Source organism: Macaca thibetana, chromosome 13 (genome assembly GCF_024542745.1).
Source record: "Macaca thibetana thibetana isolate TM-01 chromosome 13, ASM2454274v1, whole genome shotgun sequence".
Lineage (NCBI taxonomy): Eukaryota > Metazoa > Chordata > Mammalia > Primates > Cercopithecidae > Macaca > Macaca thibetana.
The window spans coordinates 31,529,261-31,535,260 of record NC_065590.1 but is presented as its reverse complement, the minus strand read 5'-3'; positions in this window follow the sequence as shown (position 1 = coordinate 31,535,260).

The following is a 6,000-nucleotide window of genomic DNA, read 5'->3' as shown; positions in this document are numbered from 1 at the left end:
GGAAAGCCCTTATAAAATTATCAGATCTCGTGATACTATTCACTACCATGAGAAGAGTATGGGAGGAAACTGCCCCCATGATTCAATTATCTCCCACCAGATCCCTCCCACAACATGTGGGAATTATGGGAGCTATAATTCCAGATGACATTTGGGTGGTGAGACAGCGAAACCGTATCATCTCCTCTTCTCTTGTCAAAAAGATGTTTTTGGCCTTTTGTGATGATTACTTTGTATGTCTGAGTATGTAACTCAACTCTTCAGTGGTTTAAGGCCCTCTCATAGTCATGGGACTGTGCAGCTACCTAACTTTATTAGTCCTAACCATCAGCTTTAAATTGTGGATGCTGTCATGCCATAGGCGTATTCTTAGATTTCAACTTGAAGCGTGTTGTAAGTAGCATGTTTTCCTTAACGAAATCCATTTTCATAAATAAAAACACTCTACACATATATCTCCCAATTTTCTTTTTATCCTTTCATTTAGAGAGTACCTATTAGTTGTCAGACACAGAGTATTAAAGATGAATAAGACATAGTGTCTTACTCAGTCTTGTATAAATGCCAATGGAGAATAAAATAAAATATCATATACAGGGGAAAGTCATATCTTATCCTCTTATAATTGTTTTTAAGATACATGACTCTACAAATCACAACCTCAGTGATCACCAATGACCTACAGTTGCCAATCCAGTGGCAATCTTTATTCTACTTGATTTCTACTTAGTCCTGAGGACCATTTCCTGCTTTACTCCAGTTGCCTTTCTCAGTTCCTGTTGTTATATATTATCTTGTTCTTCATTCTCTTCCATCTTTCTCTGCATTCTTTCTCTTGTGGATCTTCAGTCACTCTCAGATATTTAATATTACTTTCATGCAGCTCAGTCTCAAATATGTATTCCTGCTTACAACTTCTCTTCTGAGTTATAGTCCACTGGAATATTATTCTGGGACCTGAAATTCTATATGTTCAAGTCAAACACATGATCACTGTATTTACTAGCATCCTTCTGATTGCAAATGATGGAAATACAACTTAAACTGGCTTATATTGGAAAAAAGAGGAATACATTTTCCTGTGCAACGAAAAGACTCCTGAGCTACATCCAGGAACTCAAACAGTATTATCAGAAATTGAGTCTGCTCTCCTCACCTCTTCTCTCACTCCTTCCCACCACCCTCTCTCTCTCTCATGTGTGTGTGTATGTGTGTGTGTGTGCGTGTGTGTTCACTGACTTTCTAGGTCAGGGTCTCCATATTATAGCTCCTATAAGCACCAGGGTTTCCTTCACTGGCTTAGTAAACCTATAGAAAGGGAGAACTTGTCTTTCCCAATAGTTTCATCAAAAATCCTACAATTGAATTTCACTGGGCTAACCTAGGACACTGGCCATCCTGTAACCAATCACATGACTCAAATGTAGAAATATGCTGTATTAAAGTATAAGATTTTTGGAGTTATCGATAAGCTTCAATCACATAAACTCAGAGTAGGGAGACTTAGTTATCTATAGAAAAAAATGAGTAAAAGCAAAAACTATGCTAAGTAGGCAAAAGCAACAGATGTCAGCTATAACCCACTGCCCCCAAAAAACCCCCATCAACTCCATTATTTCTGTTAAACAAGATAATGCATGTAAAAACATTATGTAAATATAACAGTATTCCTCAAATATTATTAATTCTACTGGTATAATTTTTTTTCACTCTTGTTGCCCAGGCTGGAGTGCAATGGTGCAATCTCGGCTCACTGAAACCTCTGCCTCCCAGGTCCAAGCATTTCTCCTACCTCAGCCTCCTGAGTGGCTGGGGTTACAGGCGCCTGCCACCATGCCCTGCTAATGTTTTGTATTTTTAGTAGAGACAGGGTTTCACCATGTTGGCCAGGCTAGTCTTGAACTCCTGACCTCAGGTGACCCACCCACTTCGGCCTCCCAAAGTTCTGAGATTACAGGCATGAGCCACAGCACCCAACCTCTACTGGTATCATTTTAATAATATTGAAAGTTTACATAATGCAGGCTTGAACTCTTGGAGCCATCTTTGGCTGCACCCTCCTCTCTCATCAACATTTAATCAGTTGTCAGAGCTTCTTAATTCAGCAACCAAACTATTTCAGTATTGGTAAATCCCTTACAACCAGACTCTACCCTCTACCCTTTCCAATCCAGATTAACTTTTCTTGAAGCACAGTGCTGATAATATTTTGGCTCATAAACCTTACATTCTCTCCATTGCCTAAGGACAAATAGCCAATCATATCAGCCAATTAGTTCTCAAAGTCCAGGAACTAGATCCAACTTAGCTTGCCAGATGTACTCTCCACCGTTCCCCTTAATATGCCCTCTGACTGTAGCCAACAGGAACTACTCACTGACTGTAAATTACTCAATCTCTGAAACTTTCTCTGGCTGTTTCCTAGAGATGAAATACATCACTCCCCACTTTTCCGTCAGCGTTCTCATCACATTTTGGGCCCAACTTTAGGATCCCTGTGGATATTTCAGAAAGGTATAGTGACATAGTAATTTAAGATGATTTCAAATGGACTGAAATCCTGGATCAGACAGACATTTTCTATTAATCTAGGATGGTAGATTCTAGTCTTGGAAGATTCTTTTATATATGAGAATATGTTATTTACCCACAAAGGGCTTTGGTAAACAAGAAATAATCTAGTGTGCTGGTAACTCAAATGTACTGATAAGGCCGCCCTTCCGAGAAAAGAAGGCAAATACGGTGAGTATCTGCTGTTCACCACCTGCTGTTTGCCAAATGACATAGGAAGTGTAAGGGTTCAGCTTTGAGGAAAGATGGCTAATGGATACATGTTTACTTTTAATGTGTATTTATTTGGCTTTCTTTGTGTGCTGAGTCTTCATTCTCACAAAACTGAACATTTCAGGGAAATGGAGGCAGCTCCAGGGCTGTGTTCTCCAGCTGCCAGTTTTATCTTTATTCTCGGAAGTCCTAACACTTCGTATCTTTCAGTCTCATTCGTACCACATTATCCTTTGCTAAATAGCCATTATGCTCTTTTTTATCTTCTCTGGCAGACTGAGGCAGGGGACATAATCCTTTTGATGTTCTGAACATAGAAATTATTCAGTAAACACTTGGTGATGTGCCAGTAGAAACTCTAGAATCTATGTCAAGGGATCTTGGTGGGTTAAAAAAAAAAAAAAAAAAGTGTGATTTACAAACATTCTAACCTTTCACAGATTTTTTTTCATATTAAATAATAGAAAGTTTCAGACATAACCAAGAGTTATTGTATTTATTTGTTCATTTTTCACCAAAAGAAGGCATTTTATTCTCTTTTGGCAACTTCAAATAGCTTTGCAGAAAAGAACTCAAAATAACACACTTAGTATTACCACTTTGTACAACAATTGCAACAACACCAAAATTTCCTCTGCATTTCAAAAAAAGCTTTTTGATGTGAAAACTTAACATTCTGTCGGTCACGCAGCACATGTTTACTGAGCACATTCTAAGGTATGGCATTGTGCTAGTGAGAGGTGACAATATGCTAGCAGCCCTCGCTCTCCGCACCTCCTCAGCCTTGACACACTTGAGGAGCACTTCAGCCTGCCGCTGCACTGTGGGAGCCCCTCTCTGGGCTGGCTGAGGCCGGAGCCGGCTCCCTGTACTTGCCAGGAGATGTGGAGGGAGAGGCCAGGTGGGAACTGGGGCTGCGCAGGGTGCTCGCAGGCCAGTGCGAGTTCTGGGTGGGCGCGTGCTCGGCAGGCCCCACACTCGGAGCGGCTGGCCAGCACTGCTGGCCCTGGGCAGTGAGGGGCTTAGCACCCAGGCCAACAGCTGCAGAGGGTGCGCTGGGTCCTCCAGCACTGCTGGCCTGCCTGCACAGCACTCGAATTCTCGCTGCGCCTCCACTGCCTCCCCGTGGGGCAGGGCTTGGGACCCACAGCCGCGCCATGCCTGAGCACCCCCACCGGTGGGCTCCTGTGTGACCTGAGCCTCCCAGACAGTTGCTGCCCCCTACTCCATGGCAACCAGTCCCATTGACTGCCCAAGGGCTGAGGAGTGTGGGCATGTGGCACGGGACTGGTGGGCAGCTCCTCCCGTAGCCCTGGTGCAGGATCCACTAGGAAGCCAGTTGGGGTCCTGAGTTGGGTGGGGACTTGGAGAACTTTTATGTCTAGCTAAAGGAGGGTAAATGCCCCAATCAGCACTCTGTGTCTAGCTAAAGGTTTGTAAATGCACCAATCAGTGCTCTGTGTCTAGCTAATCTGGTGGGGACTTGGAGAACTGTTTTGTCTAGCTAAAGGTGGGGTGGGGACTTGGAGAACTTTTGTTTCTAGCTAAAGGATTGTAAATGCACCAATCAACACTCTGTGTCTGGCTAAAGGATTGTAAACGCACCAACCAGCACTCTGTGTCTAGCTAAAGGATTGTAAATGCACCAACCAGCACTCTGTGTCTAGCTCAAGGTTTGTAAACGCACCAATAAGCATCCTGTCAAAGTGGACCAATCAGCTCTCTGTAAAATGGACCAATCAGCTATCTGTAAAATGGGACAATCAGTGCTCTGTGAAATGGACCAATCAGCAGGATGTGGGTGGGGTCAAATAAGGGAATAAAAGCAGGAGGCCCAAGCCAGCAGCGGAAACCTGCTCAGATGGCTTTCCACACTGTGGAAGCTTTGTTCTTTCGCTTTTTACGATAAATCTTGCTGCTGGTCACTCTTTGGGTCCACACCGCCTTTATGAGCTGTAACACTCACCGCGAAGGTCTGCAACTTTACTTCTGAAGCCAACAAGACCACGAGCCCACCGGGAAGAAAGAACAACTCTGACTGGGAGGAACAAACAACTCCAGATGCACTGCCTTTAAGAGCTGTAACACTCACCGCAAAGGTCTGCAGCTTCACTCCTGAAGTCAGTGAGACCACGAACCCACCAGAAGGAAGAAACTCCAGACACATTTGAACACCAGGAGGAACAAACTCCAGACACACCATCTTTAAGAACTGTAACACTCACCATGAGGGTCCGCAGCTTCATTCTTGAAGTCAGTAGACCAAGAACCCACCGATTCCAGACACATTTTGGTGACTCTGTTGGGACTTTCACCTGTTGCCACGCAGTGAGACTTTTGAAATCGCCAAGCAGTGAGTACCATTGGACCCCTTTCGCTTGCTCTTCTGTCCTATTTTTCCTTAGAATTTGGGGGCTAAATACCGGGACCTATCGGCCAGTTAAAAGTGACTAGCATGGCTGCCAGACTAAAGACACGGGTGTCAGTCTTTCTGGGAAAGGGCTCTCTAACAACCCGTGACTCTTCGGAGTTGGGAGTGTTGGTTTGCTTGGAATCAGCTTCCACTTTTCCTGTACTTCTGGGCTGAGCCGAAGGTTGACAGAAAGGAAAGCCATTGAGCTCCAGAGTCCTGACAACAAGTGGTTGACACTGCAGCCATGAGCAGAACTCTCAAAGGCATGTTGCCCAAGCCAGACATGCTTATCTATCCTGACCCTTGCCTCCTGAGTCCTAATGCCTGTCAGACAAACTTCCTCTCATCTCTCTTCTTTGAGGCTAGTCCTGGTTCTAAAAGTCACTCCCTGTCTCTGATGCTTTTCTAGTTTCTCCTATAAGAATGATTTCTAGTATAAACTCCAGGACTCTGATACCTTCTTTAGGCACCCGGGCTCACCAATCAGAAAGACATACTTTATGCCCAAAGCCCCATTGTAGGGGTACTACCTGGAATTTTAGGATCCCTCCTCAGACAATCAGGCCTAACAAAAGCTATTCCTGAAGCTAGGATATGGGGAGCCTCAGAAATTGTATCCTTCGTATTCATATAAGTGAGGACAAAATGCATCACTCTTCCAACTCTGGAGATCCCTTCCCCCGCTTAGGGTACGGCCCTCCACTTCATTTTTGGGGCATAACATCTTTATAGGATACGAGTAAGCTCCCAATACTAACAGGAGAATGCTTGGGACTCTAACAAGTCTTCAAGAATGCATTGGT